Consider the following 23,094-nt stretch of genomic DNA (forward strand, 5'->3'; position numbering starts at 1 on the left):
TAGATTTCTTACATTTCCAGGAGGGATTACAGAGGAAGTGCATAAAGTAAACTTCTTACATTTCCAGGAGGGATTACAGAAGACGTGCATAAAGTAAAGTTCTTACATTTCCAGGAGGAATTATAGAGGAAATGCACAATGTAGAGTTCTTACATTTCCAGGAGGGATTACAGAGGAAGTGCATGAAGTAAAGTTCTTACATTTCCAGGAGGGATTACAGAGGAAGTGCATAAAGTAAATTTCTTACATTTCCAGGAGGGATTACAGAGGAAGTGCATAAAATAATGTTCTTACATTTCCAGGAGGGATTACAGAGGAAGTGCATGAAGTAAAGTTCTTACATTTCCAGGAGGGATTACAGAGGAAGTGCATAAAGTAAAGTTCTTACATTTCCAGGAGGAGTTACAGAGGAAATGCACAACGTTCTTACATTTCCAGGAGGGATTACAGAGGAAGTGCACAAAGTAGATTTCTTACATTTCCAGGAGGGATTACAGAGGAAGCGCATAAAGTAAAGTTCTTACATTTCCAGGAGGGATTACAGAGGAAGTGCATAAAGTAAAGTTCTTACATTTTCAGGAGGAATTACAGAGGAAATGCATAAAGTAAAGTTCTTACATTTCCAGGAGGGATTACAGAGGAAGTGCACAAAGTAGATTTCTTACATTTCCAGGAGGGATTACAGAGGAAGTGCATAAAGTAAAGTTCTTACATTTCCAGGAGGAATTACAGAGGAAATGCACAACGTTCTTACATTTCCAGGAGGGATTACAGAGGAAGTGCATGAAGTAGATTTCTTACATTTCCAGGAGGGATTACAGAAGAAGTGCATAAAGTAAAGTTCTTACATTTCCTGGAGGAATTATAGAGGAAATGCACAAAGTAGAGTTCTTACGTTTCCAGGAGGGATTACAGAGGAAGTGCATAAAGTAAAGTTCTTACATTTCCAGGAGGGATTACAGAGGAAGTGCATAAAGTAAAGTTCTTACATTTCCAGGAGTAATTACAGAGGAAGTGGATAAAATAAAGTTCTTACATTTCCAGGAGGGATTACAGAGGAAGTGCATAAAGTAAAGTTCTTACATTTCCACGAGGGATTACAGAGTAAGTGCACAAAGTAGAGTTCTTACATTTCCAGGAGTATTTACAGAGGAAGTGCAAAAAGTAAAGTTCTTACATTTCCAGGAGGAATTACAGAGGAATGCATAAAGTAGATTTCTTACATTTCCAGGAGGGATTACAGAGGAAGTGCATAAAGTAAAGTTCTTACATTTCCAGGAGGAATTACAGAGGAAATGCACAACGTTCTTACATTTCCAGGAGGGACTACAGAGGAAGTGCGTAAAGTAAAATTCTTACATTTCCAGGAGGGATTACAGAAGAAGTGCATAAAGTAAACTTCTTACATTTCCAGGAGGGATTACAAGGGATGTGCACAAAGTAGAGTTCTTACATTTCCAGGAGGGATTACAGAGGAAATGCACAACGTTCTTACATTTCCAGGAGGGATTTCAGAGGAAGTGCACAAAGTAGATTTCTTACATTTCCAGGAGGGATTACAGAAGAAGTGCATAAAGTAAAGTTCTTACATTTCCAGGAGGAATTATAGAGGAAATGCACAAAGTAGAATTCTTACGTTTCCAGGAGGGATTACAGAGGAAGTGCATAAAGTAAAGTTCTTACATTTCCAGGAGGGATTACAGAGGAAGTGCATAAAGTAAAGTTCTTACATTTCCAGGAGGGATTACAAAGGAAGTGCATAAAATAAAGTTCTTACATTTCCAGGAGGGATTACAGAGGAAGTGCATAAAGTAAAGTTCTTACATTTCCACGAGGGATTACAGAGTAAGTGCACAAAGTAGAGTTCTTACATTTCCAGGAGTATTTACAGAGGAAGTGCAAAAAGTAAAGTTCTTACGTTTCCAGGAGGAATTACAGAGGAATGCGTGAAGTAGATTTCTTACATTTCCAGGAGGGATTACAGAGGAAGTGCATAAAGTAAAGTTCTTACATTTCCAGGAGGGATTACAGAGGAAGTGCATAAAGTAAAGTTCTTACATTTCCAGGAGGGATTACAGAGGAAGTGCATAAAGTAAAATTCTTACATTTCCAGGAGGGATTACAGAGGAAGTGCATAAAGTAAAGTTCTTACATTTCCAGGAGGGATTACAGGGGATGTGCACAAAGTAGAGTTCTTACATTTCCAGAAGTATTTACAGAGGAAGTGCAAAAAGTAAAGTTCTTACATTTCCAGGAGGGATTACAGAGGAAGTGCATAAAGTAAAGTTCTTACATTTCCAGGACGGATTACAGAGGAAGTGCATAAAGTTCTTACATTTCCAGGAGGGATTACAGAGTAAGTGCATAAAGTAAAGTTCTTACATTTCCAGGAGGGATTACAGAGGAAGTGCACAAAGTAGATTTCTTACATTTCCAGGAGGGATTACAGAGGAAGTGCATAAAGTAAAGTTCTTACATTTCCAGGAGGAATTACAGAGGAAATTCACAACGTTCTTACATTTCCAGGAGGGATTGCAGAGGAAGTGCACAAAGTAGATTTCTTACATTTTCAGGAGGGATTACAGAGGAAGTGCATGAAGTAAACTTCTTCCATTTCCAGGAGGGATTACAGAAGACGTGCATAAAGTAAAGTTCTTACATTTCCAGGAGGAATTATAGAGGAAATGCACAATGTAAAGTTCTTACATTTCCAGGAGGGATTACAGAGGAAGGGCATGAAGTAAAGTTCTTACATTTCCAGGAGGGATTACAGAGGATGTGCATAAAGTAGATTTCTTACATTTCCAGCAGGGATTACAGAGGAAGTGCATAAAGTAAAGTTCTTACATTTCCAGGAGGGATTACAGAGGAAGTGCATAAAGCAAAGTTCTTACATTTCCAGGAGTATTTACAGAGGAAGTGCAAAAAGTAAAGTTCTTACATTTCCAGGAGGAATTACAGAGGAATGCATAAAGTAGATTTCTTACATTTCCAGGAGGGATTACAGAGGAAGTGCATAAAGTAAAGTTCTTACATTTCCAGGAGGGATTACAGAGGAAGTGCATAAAGTATAGTTCTTACATTTCCAGGAGGAATTACAGAGGAAGTGCATAGATTAAAGTTCTTCCATTTCCAGGAGGGATTACAGAGGAAGTGCTTAAAGTAAAGTTCTTACAATTCCAGGAGGGATTACAGAGGAAGTGCATAAAGTAAAGTTCTTCCATTTCCAGGAGGGATTACAGAGGAAGTGCATAAAGTAAAGTTCTTACATTTCCAGGAGGGATTACAGGGGATGTGCACAAGGTAGAGTTCTTACATTTCCAGGAGTATTTACAAAGGAAGTGCAAAAAGTAAAGTTCTTACATTTCCAGGACGGATTACAGAGGAAGTGCGTAAAGTTCTTACATTTCCAGGAGGGATTACAGAGTAAGTGCATAAAGTAAAGTTCTCACATTTCCAGGAGGGATTACAGAGGAAGTGCATAAAGTAAAGTTCTTACATTTCCAGGAGGGATTACAGAGGAAGTGCATGAAGTAAAGTTCTTACATTTCCAGGAGGGATTTCAGAGGAAGTGCATAAAATAAAGTTCTTACATTTCCAGGAGGGATTACAGAGGAAGTGCACAAAGAAGATTTCTTACATTTAAAGGAGGGATTACAGAAGAAGTGCATAAAGTAAAGTTCTTACATTTCCAGGAGGAATTATAGAGGAAATGCACAAAGTAGAGTTCTTACGTTTCCAGGAGGGATTACAGAGGAAGTGCATAAAGTAAAGTTCTTACATTTCCAGGAGGGATTACCGAGGAAGTGCATAAAGTAAAGTTCTTACATTTCCAGGAGGGATTACAAAGGAAGTGCATAAAATAAAGTTCTTAAATTTCCAGGAGGGATTACAGAGGAAGTGCATAAAGTAAAGTTCTTACATTTCCACGAGGGATTACAGAGTAAGTGCACAAAGTAGAGATCTTACATTTCCAGGAGTATTTACAGAGGAAGTGCAAAAAGTAAAGTTCTTACATTTCCAGGAGTAATTACAGAGGAATGCGTAAAGTAGATTTCTTACATTTCCAGGAGGGATTACAGAGGAAGTGCATAAAGTAAAGTTCTTACATTTCCAGGAGGGATTACAGAGGAAGTGCATAAAGTTCTTACATTTCCAGGAGGGATTACAAGGGATGTGCACAAAGTAGAGTTCTTACATTTCCAGGAGTATTTACAGAGGAAGTGCATAAAGTAAAGTTCTTACATTTCCAGGAGGGATTACAGAGGAAGTGCATAAAGTAAACTTCTTCCATTTCCAGGAGGGATTACAGAAGACGTGCATAAAGTAAAGTTCTTACATTTCCAGGAGGAATTATAGAGGAAATGCACAATGTAAAGTTCTTACATTTCCAGGAGGGATTACAGAGGAAGGGCATGAAGTAAAGTTCTTACATTTCCAGGAGGGATTACAGAGGATGTGCATAAAGTAGATTTCTTACATTTCCAGCAGGGATTACAGAGGAAGTGCATAAAGTAAAGTTCTTACATTTCCAGGAGGGATTACAGAGGAAGTGCATAAAGCAAAGTTCTTACATTTCCAGGAGTATTTACAGAGGAAGTGCAAAAAGTAAAGTTCTTACATTTCCAGGAGGAATTACAGAGGAATGCATAAAGTAGATTTCTTACATTTCCAGGAGGGATTACAGAGGAAGTGCATAAAGTAAAGTTCTTACATTTCCAGGAGGGATTACAGAGGAAGTGCATAAAGTAAAGTTCTTACATTTCCAGGAGGAATTACAGAGGAAATGCACAGCGTTCTTACATTTCCAGGAGGGATTACAGAGGAAGTGCACAAAGTAGATTTCCTACATTTCCAGGAGGGATTACAGAGGAAGTGCATAAAGTAAAGTTCTTACATTTCCAGGAGGAATTACAGAGGAAGTGCACAAAGTAGATTTCTTACATTTCCAGGAGGGATTACAGAGGAAGTGCTTAAAGTAAAGTTCTTACAATTCCAGGAGGGATTACAGAGGAAGTGCATAAAGTAAAGTTCTTCCATTTCCAGGAGGGATTACAGAGGAAGTGCATAAAGTAAAGTTCTTACATTTCCAGGAGGGATTACAGGGGATGTGCACAAGGTAGAGTTCTTACATTTCCAGGAGTATTTACAAAGGAAGTGCAAAAAGTAAAGTTCTTACATTTCCAGGACGGATTACAGAGGAAGTGCGTAAAGTTCTTACATTTCCAGGAGGGATTACAGAGTAAGTGCATAAAGTAAAGTTCTCACATTTCCAGGAGGGATTACAGAGGAAGTGCATAAAGCAAAGTTCTTACATTTCCAGGAGTAATTACAGAGGAATGCATAAAGTTGATTTCTTACATTTCCAGGAGGGATTACAGAGGAAGTGCATAAAGTAAAGTTCTTACATTTCCAGGAGGGATTACAGAGGAAGTGCATAAAGTTCTTACATTTCCAGGAGGGATTACAAGGGATGTGCACAAAGTAGAGTTCTTACATTTCCAGGAGTATTTACAGAGGAAGTGCATAAAGTAAAGTTCTTACATTTCCAGGAGGGATTACAGAGGAAGTGCATAAAGTAAAGTTCTTACATTTCCAGGGGGGATTACAAGGGATGTGCACAAAGTAGAGTTCTTACATTTCCAAGAGTATTTACAGAGGAAGTGCAAAAAGTAAAGTTCTTACATTTCCAGGAGGGATTACAGAGGAAGTGCATAAAGTAAAATTCTTACATTTCCAGGAGGGATTACAGAGGAAGTGCATAAAGTAAAGTTCTTACATTTCCAGGAGGGATTACAGAGGAAGTGCATAAAGTTCTTACATTTCCAGGAGTATTTACAGAGGAAGTGCATAAAGTAAAGTTCTTACATTTCCAGGATGGATTACAGAGGAAGTGCATAAAGTTCTTACATTTCCAGGAGGGATTACTGAGTAAGTGCATAAGGTAAAGTTCTTACATTTCCAGGAGGAATTACAGAGGAAATGCACAACGTTCTTACATTTCCAGGAGGGATTACAGAGGAAGTGCACAAGGTAGATTTCTTACATTTCCAGGAGGGATTACAGAGGAAGTGCATAAAGTAAAGTTCTTACATTTCCAGGAGGGATTACAGAGGAAGTGCATAAAGTAAAGTTCTTACATTTCCAGGAGGAATTACAGAGGAAATGCACAACGTTCCTACATTTCCAGGAGTGATTACAGAGGAAGTGCATGAAAGTAAAATTCTTACATTTCCAGGAGGGATTACAGAGGAAGTGCATAAAGTAAAGTTCTTTCATTTCCAGGAGGGATTACAGGGGATGTGCACAAAGTAGAGTTCTTACATTTCCAGGAGTATTTACAGAGGAAGTGCAAAAAGTAAAGTTCTTAAATTTCCAGGAGGGATTGCAGAGGAAGTGCATAAAGTAAAGTTCTTACATTTCCAGGACGGATTACAGAGGAAGTGCATAAAGTAAAGTTCTTACATTTCCAGGAGGGATTACAGAGGAAGTGCATAAAGTAAAGTTCTTACATTTCCAGGAGGGATTACAGGGGATGTGCACAAAGTAGAGTTCTTACATTTCCAGGAGTATTTACAGAGGAAGTGCAAAAACTAAAGTTCTTACATTTCCAGGAGGGATTGCAGAGGAAGTGCATAAAGTAAAGTTCTTTCATTTCCAGGACGGATTACAGAGGAAGTGTATAAAGTTCTTACATTTCCAGGAGGGATTACAGAGTAAGTGCATAAAGTAAAGTTCTTACATTTCCAGGAGGGATTACAGAGGAAGTGAACAAAGTAGATTTCTTACATTTCCAGGAGGGATTACAGAGGAAGTGCACAAAATAGATTTCTTACATTTCCAGGAGGGATTACAGAGGAAGTGCATAAAGTAAAGTTCTTACATTTCCAGGAGGAATTACAGAGGAAATGCACAACGTTCTTACATTTCCAGGAGGGATTGCAGAGGAAATGCACAAAGTAGATTTCTTACATTTCCAGGAGGGATTACAGAGGAAGTGCATAAAGTAAACTTCTTACATTTCCAGGAGGGATTACAGAAGACGTGCATAAAGTAAAGTTCTTACATTTCCAGGAGGAATTATAGAGGAAATGCACAATGTAGAGTTCTTACATTTCCAGGAGGGATTACAGAGGAAGTGCATGAAGTAAAGTTCTTACATTTCCAGGAGGGATTACAGAGGAAGTGCATAAAGTAAATTTCTTACATTTCCAGGAGGGATTACAGAGGAAGTGCATAAAATAATGTTCTTACATTTCCAGGAGGGATTACAGAGGAAGTGCATGAAGTAAAGTTCTTACATTTCCAGGAGGGATTACAGAGGAAGTGCATAAAGTAAAGTTCTTACATTTCCAGGAGGAGTTACAGAGGAAATGCACAACGTTCTTACATTTCCAGGAGGGATTACAGAGGAAGTGCACAAAGTAGATTTCTTACATTTCCAGGAGGGATTACAGAGGAAGCGCATAAAGTAAAGTTCTTACATTTCCAGGAGGGATTACAGAGGAAGTGCATAAAGTAAAGTTCTTACATTTTCAGGAGGAATTACAGAGGAAATGCATAAAGTAAAGTTCTTACATTTCCAGGAGGGATTACAGAGGAAGTGCACAAAGTAGATTTCTTACATTTCCAGGAGGGATTACAGAGGAAGTGCATAAAGTAAAGTTCTTACATTTCCAGGAGGAATTACAGAGGAAATGCACAACGTTCTTACATTTCCAGGAGGGATTACAGAGGAAGTGCATGAAGTAGATTTCTTACATTTCCAGGAGGGATTACAGAAGAAGTGCATAAAGTAAAGTTCTTACATTTCCTGGAGGAATTATAGAGGAAATGCACAAAGTAGAGTTCTTACGTTTCCAGGAGGGATTACAGAGGAAGTGCATAAAGTAAAGTTCTTACATTTCCAGGAGGGATTACAGAGGAAGTGCATAAAGTAAAGTTCTTACATTTCCAGGAGTAATTACAGAGGAAGTGGATAAAATAAAGTTCTTACATTTCCAGGAGGGATTACAGAGGAAGTGCATAAAGTAAAGTTCTTACATTTCCACGAGGGATTACAGAGTAAGTGCACAAAGTAGAGTTCTTACATTTCCAGGAGTATTTACAGAGGAAGTGCAAAAAGTAAAGTTCTTACATTTCCAGGAGGAATTACAGAGGAATGCATAAAGTAGATTTCTTACATTTCCAGGAGGGATTACAGAGGAAGTGCATAAAGTAAAGTTCTTACATTTCCAGGAGGAATTACAGAGGAAATGCACAACGTTCTTACATTTCCAGGAGGGACTACAGAGGAAGTGCGTAAAGTAAAATTCTTACATTTCCAGGAGGGATTACAGAAGAAGTGCATAAAGTAAACTTCTTACATTTCCAGGAGGGATTACAAGGGATGTGCACAAAGTAGAGTTCTTACATTTCCAGGAGGGATTACAGAGGAAATGCACAACGTTCTTACATTTCCAGGAGGGATTTCAGAGGAAGTGCACAAAGTAGATTTCTTACATTTCCAGGAGGGATTACAGAAGAAGTGCATAAAGTAAAGTTCTTACATTTCCAGGAGGAATTATAGAGGAAATGCACAAAGTAGAATTCTTACGTTTCCAGGAGGGATTACAGAGGAAGTGCATAAAGTAAAGTTCTTACATTTCCAGGAGGGATTACAGAGGAAGTGCATAAAGTAAAGTTCTTACATTTCCAGGAGGGATTACAAAGGAAGTGCATAAAATAAAGTTCTTACATTTCCAGGAGGGATTACAGAGGAAGTGCATAAAGTAAAGTTCTTACATTTCCACGAGGGATTACAGAGTAAGTGCACAAAGTAGAGTTCTTACATTTCCAGGAGTATTTACAGAGGAAGTGCAAAAAGTAAAGTTCTTACGTTTCCAGGAGGAATTACAGAGGAATGCATGAAGTAGATTTCTTACATTTCCAGGAGGGATTACAGAGGAAGTGCATAAAGTAAAGTTCTTACATTTCCAGGAGGGATTACAGAGGAAGTGCATAAAGTAAAGTTCTTACATTTCCAGGAGGGATTACAGAGGAAGTGCATAAAGTAAAATTCTTACATTTCCAGGAGGGATTACAGAGGAAGTGCATAAAGTAAAGTTCTTACATTTCCAGGAGGGATTACAGGGGATGTGCACAAAGTAGAGTTCTTACATTTCCAGAAGTATTTACAGAGGAAGTGCAAAAAGTAAAGTTCTTACATTTCCAGGAGGGATTACAGAGGAAGTGCATAAAGTAAAGTTCTTACATTTCCAGGACGGATTACAGAGGAAGTGCATAAAGTTCTTACATTTCCAGGAGGGATTACAGAGTAAGTGCATAAAGTAAAGTTCTTACATTTCCAGGAGGGATTACAGAGGAAGTGCACAAAGTAGATTTCTTACATTTCCAGGAGGGATTACAGAGGAAGTGCATAAAGTAAAGTTCTTACATTTCCAGGAGGAATTACAGAGGAAATTCACAACGTTCTTACATTTCCAGGAGTGATTGCAGAGGAAGTGCACAAAGTAGATTTCTTACATTTTCAGGAGGGATTACAGAGGAAGTGCATGAAGTAAACTTCTTCCATTTCCAGGAGGGATTACAGAAGACGTGCATAAAGTAAAGTTCTTACATTTCCAGGAGGAATTATAGAGGAAATGCACAATGTAAAGTTCTTACATTTCCAGGAGGGATTACAGAGGAAGGGCATGAAGTAAAGTTCTTACATTTCCAGGAGGGATTACAGAGGATGTGCATAAAGTAGATTTCTTACATTTCCAGCAGGGATTACAGAGGAAGTGCATAAAGTAAAGTTCTTACATTTCCAGGAGGGATTACAGAGGAAGTGCATAAAGCAAAGTTCTTACATTTCCAGGAGTATTTACAGAGGAAGTGCAAAAAGTAAAGTTCTTACATTTCCAGGAGGAATTACAGAGGAATGCATAAAGTAGATTTCTTACATTTCCAGGAGGGATTACAGAGGAAGTGCATAAAGTAAAGTTCTTACATTTCCAGGAGGGATTACAGAGGAAGTGCATAAAGTATAGTTCTTACATTTCCAGGAGGAATTACAGAGGAAGTGCATAGATTAAAGTTCTTCCATTTCCAGGAGGGATTACAGAGGAAGTGCTTAAAGTAAAGTTCTTACAATTCCAGGAGGGATTACAGAGGAAGTGCATAAAGTAAAGTTCTTCCATTTCCAGGAGGGATTACAGAGGAAGTGCATAAAGTAAAGTTCTTACATTTCCAGGAGGGATTACAGGGGATGTGCACAAGGTAGAGTTCTTACATTTCCAGGAGTATTTACAAAGGAAGTGCAAAAAGTAAAGTTCTTACATTTCCAGGACGGATTACAGAGGAAGTGCGTAAAGTTCTTACATTTCCAGGAGGGATTACAGAGTAAGTGCATAAAGTAAAGTTCTCACATTTCCAGGAGGGATTACAGAGGAAGTGCATAAAGTAAAGTTCTTACATTTCCAGGAGGGATTACAGAGGAAGTGCATGAAGTAAAGTTCTTACATTTCCAGGAGGGATTTCAGAGGAAGTGCATAAAATAAAGTTCTTACATTTCCAGGAGGGATTACAGAGGAAGTGCACAAAGAAGATTTCTTACATTTAAAGGAGGGATTACAGAAGAAGTGCATAAAGTAAAGTTCTTACATTTCCAGGAGGAATTATAGAGGAAATGCACAAAGTAGAGTTCTTACGTTTCCAGGAGGGATTACAGAGGAAGTGCATAAAGTAAAGTTCTTACATTTCCAGGAGGGATTACCGAGGAAGTGCATAAAGTAAAGTTCTTACATTTCCAGGAGGGATTACAAAGGAAGTGCATAAAATAAAGTTCTTAAATTTCCAGGAGGGATTACAGAGGAAGTGCATAAAGTAAAGTTCTTACATTTCCACGAGGGATTACAGAGTAAGTGCACAAAGTAGAGATCTTACATTTCCAGGAGTATTTACAGAGGAAGTGCAAAAAGTAAAGTTCTTACATTTCCAGGAGTAATTACAGAGGAATGCGTAAAGTAGATTTCTTACATTTCCAGGAGGGATTACAGAGGAAGTGCATAAAGTAAAGTTCTTACATTTCCAGGAGGGATTACAGAGGAAGTGCATAAAGTTCTTACATTTCCAGGAGGGATTACAAGGGATGTGCACAAAGTAGAGTTCTTACATTTCCAGGAGTATTTACAGAGGAAGTGCATAAAGTAAAGTTCTTACATTTCCAGGAGGGATTACAGAGGAAGTGCATAAAGTAAACTTCTTCCATTTCCAGGAGGGATTACAGAAGACGTGCATAAAGTAAAGTTCTTACATTTCCAGGAGGAATTATAGAGGAAATGCACAATGTAAAGTTCTTACATTTCCAGGAGGGATTACAGAGGAAGGGCATGAAGTAAAGTTCTTACATTTCCAGGAGGGATTACAGAGGATGTGCATAAAGTAGATTTCTTACATTTCCAGCAGGGATTACAGAGGAAGTGCATAAAGTAAAGTTCTTACATTTCCAGGAGGGATTACAGAGGAAGTGCATAAAGCAAAGTTCTTACATTTCCAGGAGTATTTACAGAGGAAGTGCAAAAAGTAAAGTTCTTACATTTCCAGGAGGAATTACAGAGGAATGCATAAAGTAGATTTCTTACATTTCCAGGAGGGATTACAGAGGAAGTGCATAAAGTAAAGTTCTTACATTTCCAGGAGGGATTACAGAGGAAGTGCATAAAGTAAAGTTCTTACATTTCCAGGAGGAATTACAGAGGAAATGCACAGCGTTCTTACATTTCCAGGAGGGATTACAGAGGAAGTGCACAAAGTAGATTTCCTACATTTCCAGGAGGGATTACAGAGGAAGTGCATAAAGTAAAGTTCTTACATTTCCAGGAGGAATTACAGAGGAAGTCCACAAAGTAGATTTCTTACATTTCCAGGAGGGATTACAGAGGAAGTGCTTAAAGTAAAGTTCTTACAATTCCAGGAGGGATTACAGAGGAAGTGCATAAAGTAAAGTTCTTCCATTTCCAGGAGGGATTACAGAGGAAGTGCATAAAGTAAAGTTCTTACATTTCCAGGAGGGATTACAGGGGATGTGCACAAGGTAGAGTTCTTACATTTCCAGGAGTATTTACAAAGGAAGTGCAAAAAGTAAAGTTCTTACATTTCCAGGACGGATTACAGAGGAAGTGCGTAAAGTTCTTACATTTCCAGGAGGGATTACAGAGTAAGTGCATAAAGTAAAGTTCTCACATTTCCAGGAGGGATTACAGAGGAAGTGCATAAAGCAAAGTTCTTACATTTCCAGGAGTATTTACAGAGGAAGTGCAAAAAGTAAAGTTCTTACATTTCCAGGAGGAATTACAGAGGAATGCATAAAGTAGATTTCTTACATTTCCAGGAGGGATTACAGAGGAAGTGCATAAAGTAAAGTTCTTACATTTCCAGGAGGGATTACAGAGGAAGTGCATAAAGTAAAGTTCTTACATTTCCAGGAGGAATTACAGAGGAAGTGCATAAAGTAAAGTTCTTCCATTTCCAGGAGGGATTACAGAGGAAGTGCTTAAAGTAAAGTTCTTACAATTCCAGGAGGGATTACAGAGGAAGTGCATAAAGTAAAGTTCTTCCATTTCCAGGAGGGATTACAGAGGAAGTGCATAAAGTAAAGTTCTTACATTTCCAGGAGGGATTACAGGGGATGTGCACAAGGTAGAGTTCTTACATTTCCAGGAGTATTTACAAAGGAAGTGCAAAAAGTAAAGTTCTTACATTTCCAGGACGGATTACAGAGGAAGTGCGTAAAGTTCTTACATTTCCAGGAGGGATTACAGAGTAAGTGCATAAAGTAAAGTTCTCACATTTCCAGGAGGGATTACAGAGGAAGTGCATAAAGTAAAGTTCTTACATTTCCAGGAGGGATTACAGAGGAAGTGCATGAAGTAAAGTTCTTACATTTCCAGGAGGGATTTCAGAGGAAGTGCATAAAATAAAGTTCTTACATTTCCAGGAGGGATTACAGAGGAAGTGCACAAAGAAGATTTCTAACATTTAAAGGAGGGATTACAGAAGAAGTGCATAAAGTAAAGTTCTTACATTTACAGGAGGAATTATAGAGGAAATGCACAAAGTAGAGTTCTTACGTTTCCAGGAGGGATTACAGAGGAAGTGCATAAAGTAAAGTTCTTACATTTCCAGGAGGGATTACCGAGGAAGTGCATAAAGTAAAGTTCTTACATTTCCAGGAGGGATTACAAAGGAAGTGCATAAAATAAAGTTCTTACATTTCCAGGAGGGATTACAGAGGAAGTGCATAAAGTAAAGTTCTTACATTTCCACGAGGGATTACAGAGTAAGTGCACAAAGTAGAGTTCTTACATTTCCAGGAGTATTTACAGAGGAAGTGCAAAAAGTAAAGTTCTTACATTTCCAGGAGTAATTACAGAGGAATGCATAAAGTAGATTTCTTACATTTCCAGGAGGGATTACAGAGGAAGTGCATAAAGTAAAGTTCTTACATTTCCAGGAGGGATTACAGAGGAAGTGCATAAAGTTCTTACATTTCCAGGAGGGATTACAAGGGATGTGCACAAAGTAGAGTTCTTACATTTCCAGGAGTATTTACAGAGGAAGTGCATAAAGTAAAGTTCTTACATTTCCAGGAGGGATTACAGAGGAAGTGCATAAAGTAAACTTCTTCCATTTCCAGGAGGGATTACAGAAGACGTGCATAAAGTAAAGTTCTTACATTTCCAGGAGGAATTATAGAGGAAATGCACAATGTAAAGTTCTTACATTTCCAGGAGGGATTACAGAGGAAGGGCATGAAGTAAAGTTCTTACATTTCCAGGAGGGATTACAGAGGATGTGCATGAAGTAGATTTCTTACATTTCCAGCAGGGATTACAGAGGAAGTGCATAAAGTAAAGTTCTTACATTTCCAGGAGGGATTACAGAGGAAGTGCATAAAGCAAAGTTCTTACATTTCCAGGAGTATTTACAGAGGAAGTGCAAAAAGTAAAGTTCTTACATTTCCAGGAGGAATTACAGAGGAATGCATAAAGTAGATTTCTTACATTTCCAGGAGGGATTACAGAGTAAGTGCATAAAGTAAAGTTCTTACATTTCCAGGAGGGATTACAGAGGAAGTGCATAAAGTAAAGTTCTTACATTTCCAGGAGGAATTACAGAGGAAATGCACAGCGTTCTTACATTTCCAGGAGGGATTACAGAGGAAGTGCACAAAGTAGATTTCCTACATTTCCAGGAGGGATTACAGAGGAAGTGCATAAAGTAAAGTTCTTACATTTCCAGGAGGAATTACAGAGGAAGTGCACAAAGTAGATTTCTTACATTTCCAGGAGGGATTACAGAGGAAGTGCTTAAAGTAAAGTTCTTACAATTCCAGGAGGGATTACAGAGGAAGTGCATAAAGTAAAGTTCTTCCATTTCCAGGAGGGATTACAGAGGAAGTGCATAAAGTAAAGTTCTTACATTTCCAGGAGGGATTACAGGGGATGTGCACAAGGTAGAGTTCTTACATTTCCAGGAGTATTTACAAAGGAAGTGCAAAAAGTAAAGTTCTTACATTTCCAGGACGGATTACAGAGGAAGTGCGTAAAGTTCTTACATTTCCAGGAGGGATTTCAGAGTAAGTGCATAAAGTAAAGTTCTCACATTTCCAGGAGGGATTACAGAGGAAGTGCATAAAGTAAAGTTCTTACATTTCCAGGAGGGATTTCAGAGGAAGTGCATAAAATAAAGTTCTTACATTTCCAGGAGGGATTACAGAGGAAGTGCACAAAGTAGATTTCTTACATTTAAAGGAGGGATTACAGAAGAAGTGCATAAAGTAAAGTTCTTACATTTCCAGGAGGAATTATAGAGGAAATGCACAAAGTAGAGTTCTTACGTTTCCAGGAGGGATTACAGAGGAAGTGCATAAAGTAAAGTTCTTACATTTCCAGGAGGGATTACCGAGGAAGTGCATAAAGTAAAGTTCTTACATTTCCAGGAGGGATTACAAAGGAAGTGCATAAAATAAAGTTCTTACATTTCCAGGAGGGATTACAGAGGAAGTGCATAAAGTAAAGTTCTTACATTTCCACGAGGGATTACAGAGTAAGTGCACAAAGTAGAGTTCTTACATTTCCAGGAGTATTTACAGAGGAAGTGTAAAAAGTAAAGTTCTTACATTTCCAGGAGTAATTACAGAGGAATGCATAAAGTAGATTTCTTACATTTCCAGGAGGGATTACAGAGGAAGTGCATAAAGTAAAGTTCTTACATTTCCAGGAGGGATTACAGAGGAAGTGCATAAAGTTCTTACATTTCCAGGAGGGATTACAAGGGATGTGCACAAAGTAGAGTTCTTACATTTCCAGGAGTATTTACAGAGGAAGTGCATAAAGTAAAGTTCTTACATTTCCAGGAGGGATTACAGAGGAAGTGCATAAAGTAAAGTTCTTACATTTCCAGGGGGGATTACAAGGGATGTGCACAAAGTAGAGTTCTTACATTTCCAAGAGTATTTACAGAGGAAGTGCAAAAAGTAAAGTTCTTACATTTCCAGGAGGGATTACAGAGGAAGTGCATAAAGTAAAATTCTTACATTTCCAGGAGGGATTACAGAGGAAGTGCATAAAGTAAAGTTCTTACATTTCCAGGAGGGATTACAGAGGAAGTGCATAAAGTTCTTACATTTCCAGGAGTATTTACAGAGGAAGTGCATAAAGTAAAGTTCTTACATTTCCAGGATGGATTACAGAGGAAGTGCATAAAGTTCTTACATTTCCAGGAGGGATTACTGAGTAAGTGCATAAGGTAAAGTTCTTACATTTCCAGGAGGAATTACAGAGGAAATGCACAACGTTCTTACATTTCCAGGAGGGATTACAGAGGAAGTGCACAAGGTAGATTTCTTACATTTCCAGGAGGGATCACAGAGGAAGTGCATAAAGTAAAGTTCTTACATTTCCAGGAGGGATTACAGAGGAAGTGCATAAAGTAAAGTTCTTACATTTCCAGGAGGAATTACAGAGGAAATGCACAACGTTCCTACATTTCCAGGAGTGATTACAGAGGAAGTGCATGAAAGTAAAATTCTTACATTTCCAGGAGGGATTACAGAGGAAGTGCATAAAGTAAAGTTCTTTCATTTCCAGGAGGGATTACAGGGGATGTGCACAAAGTAGAGTTCTTACATTTCCAGGAGTATTTACAGAGGAAGTGCAAAAAGTAAAGTTCTTAAATTTCCAGGAGGGATTGCAGAGGAACTGCATAAAGTAAAGTTCTTACATTTCCAGGACGGATTACAGAGGAAGTGCATAAAGTAAAGTTCTTACATTTCCAGGAGGGATTACAGAGGAAGTGCATAAAATAAAGTTCTTACATTTCCAGGAGGGATTACAGAGAAAGTGCATAAAGTAAAGTTCTTACATTTCCACGAGGGATTACAGAGTAAGTGCACAAAGTAGAGTTCTTACATTTCCAGGAGTATTTACAGAGGAAGTGCAAAAAGTAAAGTTCTACATTTCCAGGAGGAATTACAGAGGAATGCATAAAGTAGATTTCTTACATTTCCAGGAGGGATTACAGAGGAAGTGCATAAAGTAAAGTTCTTACATTTCCAGGAGGAATTACAGAGGAAATGCACAACGTTCTTACATTTCCAGGAGGGACTACAGAGGAAGTGCATGAAGTAAAGTTCTCACATTTCCAGGAGGGATTACAGAGGAAGTGCATAAAGTAAAGTTCTTACATTTCCAGGAGGGATTAGAGAGGAAGTGCATGAAGTAAAGTTCTTACATTTCCAGGAGGGATTACAGAGGAAGTGCATAAAAAAAAGTTCTTACATTTCCAGGAGGGATTACAGAGGAAGTGCACAAAGTAGATTTCTTACATTTCCAGGAGCGATTACAGAAGAAGTGCATAAAGTAAAGTTCTTACATTTCCAGGAGGAATTAAAGAGGAAATGCACAACGTAGAGTTCTTACGTTTCCAGGAGGGATTACAGAGGAAGTGCATAAAGTAAAGTTCTTACATTTCCAGGAGGGATTACAAGGGATGTGCACAAAGTAGAGTTTTTACATTTACAGGAGGGATTACAGAGTAAGTGCATAAAGTAAAGTTCTTACATTTACAGGAGGAATTACAGAGGAAATGCACAACCTTCTTACATCTCCAGGAGGGATTACAGAGGAAGTGCACAAAGTAGATTTCTTACATTTCCAGGAGGGATTACAGAAGAAGTGCATAAAGTAAAGTTCTTACATTTCCAGGAGGAATTATAGAGGAAATGCACAAAGTAGAGTTCTTACGTTTCCAGGAGGGATTACAGAGGAAGTGCATAAAGTAAAGTTCTTACATTTCCAGGAGGGATTACAGAGGAAGTGCAAAAAGTAAAGTTCTTACATTTCCAGGAGGGATTACAAAGGAAGTGCATAAAATAAAGTTCTTACATTTCCAGGAGGGATTACAGAGGATGTGCATAAAGTAAAGTTCTTACATTTCCACGAGGGATTACAGAGTAAGTGCACAAAGTAGAGTTCTTACATTTCCAGGAGTATTTACAGAGGAAGTGCAAAAAGTAAAGTTCTTACGTTTCCAGGAGGAATTACAGAGGAATGCATGAAGTAGATTTCTTACATTTCCAGGAGGGATTACAGAGGAAGTGCATAAAGTAAAGTTCTTACATTTCCAGGAGGGATTACAGAGGAAGTGCATAAAGTAAAGTTCTTACATTTCCAGGAGGGATTACAAGGGATGTGCACAAAGTAGAGTTCTTACATTTCCAGGAGTATTTACAGAGGAAGTGCAAAAATTAAAGTTCTTACATTTCCAGGAGGGATTACAGAGGAAGTGCATAAAGTAAAATTCTTACATTTCCAGGAGGGATTACAGAGGAAGTGCATAAAGTAAAGTTCTTACATTTCCAGGAGGGATTACAGGGGATGTGCACAAAGTAGAGTTCTTACATTTCCAGGAGTATTTACAGAGGAAGTGCAAAAAGTAAAGTTCTTACATTTCCAGGAGGGATTGCAGAGGAAGTGCATAAAGTACAGTTCTTACATTTCCAGGACGGATTACAGAGGAAGTTCATAAAGTTCTTACATTTCCAGGAGGGATTACAGAGTAAGTGCATAAAGTAAAGTTCTTACATTTCCAGGAGGGATTACAGAGGAAGTGCACAAAGTAGATTTCTTACATTTCCAGGAGGAATTACAGAGGAAGTGCATAAAGTAAAGTTCTTACATTTCCAGGAGGAATTGCAGAGGAAATGCACAACGTTCTTACATTTCCAGGAGGGATTGCAGAGGAAGTGCACAAAGTAGATTTCTTACATTTTCAGGAGGGATTACAGAGGAAGTGCATAAAGTAAACTTCTTACATTTCCAGGAGGGATTACAGAAGACGTGCATAAAGTAAAGTTCTTACATTTCAGGAGGAATTATAGAGGAAATGCACAATGTAGAGTTCTTACATTTCCAGGAGGGATTACAGAGGAAGTGCATGAAGTAAAGTTCTTACATTTCCAGGAGGGATTACAGAGGAAGTGCATAAAGTAAAGTTCTTACATTTCCAGGAGGGATTACAGAGGAAGTGCATAAAATAAAGTTCTTACATTTCCAGGAGGGATTACAGAGGAAGTGCATGAAGTAAAGTTCTTACATTTCCAGGACGGATTACAGAGGAATGCATAAAGTAGATTTCTTACATTTCCAGCAGGGATTACAGAGGAAGTGCATAAAGTAAAGTTCTTACATTTCCAGGAGGGATTACAGAGGAAGTGCATAAAGCAAAGTTCTTACATTTCCAGGAGTATTTACAGAGGAAGTGCAAAAAGTAAAGTTCTTACATTTCCAGGAGGAATTACAGAGGAATGCATAAAGTAGATTTCTTACATTTCCAGGAGGGATTACAGAGGAAGTGCATAACGTAAAGTTCTTACATTTCCAGGAGGGATTACAGAGGAAGTGCATAAAGTAAAGTTCTTACATTTCCAGGAGGAATTACAGAGGAAATGCACAGCGTTCTTACATTTCCACGAGGGATTACAGAGGAAGTGCACAAAGTAGATTTCCTACATTTCCAGTAGGGATTACAGAGGAAGTGCATAAAGTAAAGTTCTTACATTTCCAAGAGGAATTACAGAGGAAGTGCACAAAGTAGATTTCTTACATTTCCAGGAGGGATTACAGAGGAAGTGCTTAAAGTAAAGTACTTACAATTCCAGGAGGGATTACAGAGGAAGTGCATAAAGTAAAGTTCTTACATTTCCAGGAGGGATTACAGTGGAAGTGCATAAAGTAAAGTTCTTACATTTCCAGGAAGGATTACAGGGGATGTGCACAAAGTAGAGTTCTTACATTTCCAGGAGTATTTACAGAGTAAGTGCAAAAAGTAAAGTTCTTACATTTCCAGGAGGGATTACAGAGGAAGTGCATAAAGTAAAGTTCTTACATTTCCAGGACAGATTACAGAGGAAGTGCGTAAAGTTCTTACATTTCCAGGAGGGATTACAGAGTAAGTGCATAAAGTAAAGTTCTTACATTTCCAGGAGGAATTACAGAGGAAATGCACAACGTTCTTACATTTCCAGGAGGGATTACAGAGGAAGTGCATGAAGTAAAGTTTTCACATTTCCAGGAGGGATTACAGAGGAAGTGCATAAAGTAAAGTTTTTACATTTCCAGGAGGGATTACAGAGGAAGTGCATAAAGTAAAGTTCTTACATTTCCAGGAGGGATTACCGAGGAAGTGCATAAAGTAAAGTTCTTACATTTCCAGGAGGAATTATAGAGGAAATGCACAAAGTAGAGTTCTTACGTTTCCAGGAGGGATTACAGAGGAAGTGCATAAAGTAAAGTTCTTACATTTCCAGGAGGGATTACCGAGGAAGTGCATAAAGTAAAGTTCTTACATTTCCAGGAGGGATTACAAAGGAAGTGCATAAAATAAAGTTCTTACATTTCCAGGAGGGATTACCGAGGAAGTGCATTAAGTAAAGTTCTTACATTTCCACGAGGGATTACAGAGTAAGTGCACAAAGTAGAGTTCTTACATTTCCAGGAGTATTTACAGAGGAAGTGCAAAAAGTAAAGTTCTTACATTTCCAGGAGGAATTACAGAGGAATGCATAAAGTAGATTTCTTACATTTCCAGGAGGGATTACAGAGGAAGTGCATAAAGTAAAGTTCTTACATTTCCAGGAGGGATTACAGAGGAAGTGCATGAAGTAAAGTTCTTACATTTCCAGGAGGGATTACAAGGGATGTGCACAAAGTAGAGTTCTTACATTTCCAGGAGTATTTACAGAGGAAGTGCAAAAAGTAAAGTTCTTACATTTCCAGGAGGGATTACAGAGGAAGTGCATAAAGTAAAATTCTTACATTTCCAGGAGGGATTACAGAGGAAGTGCATAAAGTAAAGTTCTTACATTTCCAGGAGGGATTACAGGGGATGTGCACAAAGTACAGTTCTTACATTTCCAGGAGTATTTACAGAGGTAGTGCATAAAGTAAAGTTCTTACATTTCCAGGACGGATTACAGAGGAAGTGCATAAAGTTCTTACATTTCCAGGGGGGATTACTGAGTAATTGCATAAGGGAAAGTTCTTACATTTCCAGGAGGAATTACAGAGGAAATGCACAACATTCTTACATTTCCAGGAGGGATTTCAGAGGAAGTGAAGGAGGTAGATTTCTTACATTTCCAGGAGGGATTACAGAGAAAGTGCATAAAGTATAGTTCTTACATTTCCACGAGGGATTACAGGGGATGTGCACAAAGTAGAGTTCTTACATTTCCAGGAGTATTTACAGAGGAAGTGCAAAAAGTAAAGTTCTTACATTTCCAGGAGGGATTGCAGAGGAAGTGCATAAAGTAAAGTTCTTACATTTCCAGGACGGATTACAGAGGAAGTGCATAAAGTTCTTACATTTTCAGGAGGGATTACAGAGTAAGTGCATGAAGTAAAGTTCTTACATTTCCAGGAGGGATTACAGAGGAAGAGCACAAAGTAGATTTCTTACATTTCCAGGAGGGATTACAGAGGAAGTGCATAAAGTAAAGTTCTTACATTTCCAGGAGGAATTACAGAGGAAATGCACAACGTTCTTACATTTCCAGGAGGGATTGCAGAGGAAGTGCACAAAGTAGATTTCTTACATTTCCAGGAGGGATTACAGAGGAAGTGCATAAAGTAAACTTCTTACATTTCCAGGAGGGATTACAGAAGACGTGCATAAAGTAAAGTTCTTATATTTCCAGGAGGAATTATAGAGGAAATGCACAATGTAGAGTTCTTACATTTCCAGGAGGGATTACAGAGGAAGTGCTTAAAGTAAAGTTCTTACATTTCCAGGAGGGATTACAGAGGAAGTGCATAAAGTAAAGTTCTTACATTTCCAGGAGGGATTACAGGGGATGTGCACAAAGTAGAGTTCTTACATTTCCAGGAGTATTTACAGAGGAAGTGCAAAAAGTAAAGTTCTTACATTTCCAGGAGGAATTACAGAGGAATGCATAAAGTAGATTTCTTACATTTCCAGGAGGGATTACAGAGGAAGTGCATAAAGTAAAGTTCTTACATTTCCAGGAGGGATTACAGAGGAAGTGCATGAAGTAAAGTTCTTACATTTCCAGGAGGGATTACAAGGGATGTGCACAAAGTAGAGTTCTTACATTTCCAGGAGTATTTACAGAGGAAGTGCAAAAAGTAAAGTTCTTACATTTCCAGGAGGGATTACAGAGGAAGTGCATAAAGTAAAATTCTTACATTTCCAGGAGGGATTACAGAGGAAGTGCATAAAGTAAAGTTCTTACATTTCCAGGAGGGATTACAGGGGATGTGCACAAAGTACAGTTCTTACATTTCCAGGAGTATTTACAGAGGTAGTGCATAAAGTAAAGTTCTTACATTTCCAGGACGGATTACAGAGGAAGTGCATAAAGTTCTTACATTTCCAGGGGGGATTACTGAGTAATTGCATAAGGGAGAGTTCTTACATTTCCAGGAGGAATTACAGAGGAAATGCACAACATTCTTACATTTCCAGGAGGGATTTCAGAGGAAGTGAAGGAGGTAGATTTCTTACATTTCCAGGAGGGATTACAGAGAAAGTGCATAAAGTATAGTTCTTACATTTCCACGAGGGATTACAGGGGATGTGCACAAAGTAGAGTTCTTACATTTCCAGGAGTATTTACAGAGGAAGTGCAAAAAGTAAAGTTCTTACATTTCCAGGAGGGATTGCAGAGGAAGTGCATAAAGTAAAGTTCTTACATTTCCAGGAGGAATTACAGAGGAAATGCACAACGTTCTTACATTTCCAGGAGGGATTGCAGAGGAAGTGCACAAAGTAGATTTCTTACATTTCCAGGAGGGATTACAGAGGAAGTGCATAAAGTAAACTTCTTACATTTCCAGGAGGGATTACAGAAGACGTGCATAAAGTAAAGTTCTTATATTTCCAGGAGGAATTATAGAGGAAATGCACAATGTAGAGTTCTTACATTTCCAGGAGGGATTACAGAGGAAGTGCTTAAAGTAAAGTTCTTACATTTCCAGGAGGGATTACAGAGGAAGTGCATAAAGTAAAGTTCTTACATTTCCAGGAGGGATTACAGGGGATGTGCACAAAGTAGAGTTCTTACATTTCCAGGAGTATTTACAGAGGAAGTGCAAAAAGTAAAGTTCTTACATTTCCAGGAGGAATTACAGAGGAATGCATAAAGTAGATTTCTTACATTTCCAGGAGGGATTACAGAGGAAGTGCATAAAGTAAAGTTCTTACATTTCCAGGAGGGATTACAGAGGAAGTGCATGAAGTAAAGTTCTTACATTTCCAGGAGGGATTACAAGGGATGTGCACAAAGTAGAGTTCTTACATTTCCAGGAGTATTTACAGAGGAAGTGCAAAAAGTAAAGTTCTTACATTTCCAGGAGGGATTACAGAGGAAGTGCATAAAGTAAAATTCTTACATTTCCAGGAGGGATTACAGAGGAAGTGCATAAAGTAAAGTTCTTACATTTCCAGGAGGGATTACAGGGGATGTGCACAAAGTACAGTTCTTACATTTCCAGGAGTATTTACAGAGGTAGTGCATAAAGTAAAGTT

General features: G+C 38.4%; 1 long non-coding RNA gene across 1 annotated transcript in view; it reads right to left on the reverse strand.

The window, feature by feature from the left end:
• Window positions 1-23,094, reverse strand: part of LOC141244072 (uncharacterized) — a 321,876-nt gene that overhangs the window by 88,766 nt on the left and 210,016 nt on the right. The gene's annotated exons all lie outside the window — the stretch shown is intronic.

Source organism: Phyllobates terribilis, unplaced genomic scaffold (assembly GCF_046119375.1).
Source record: "Phyllobates terribilis strain yellow unplaced genomic scaffold, ASM4611937v1 Scaffold_1295__1_contigs__length_333007, whole genome shotgun sequence".
Taxonomy (NCBI): Eukaryota; Metazoa; Chordata; class Amphibia; order Anura; family Dendrobatidae; genus Phyllobates; species Phyllobates terribilis.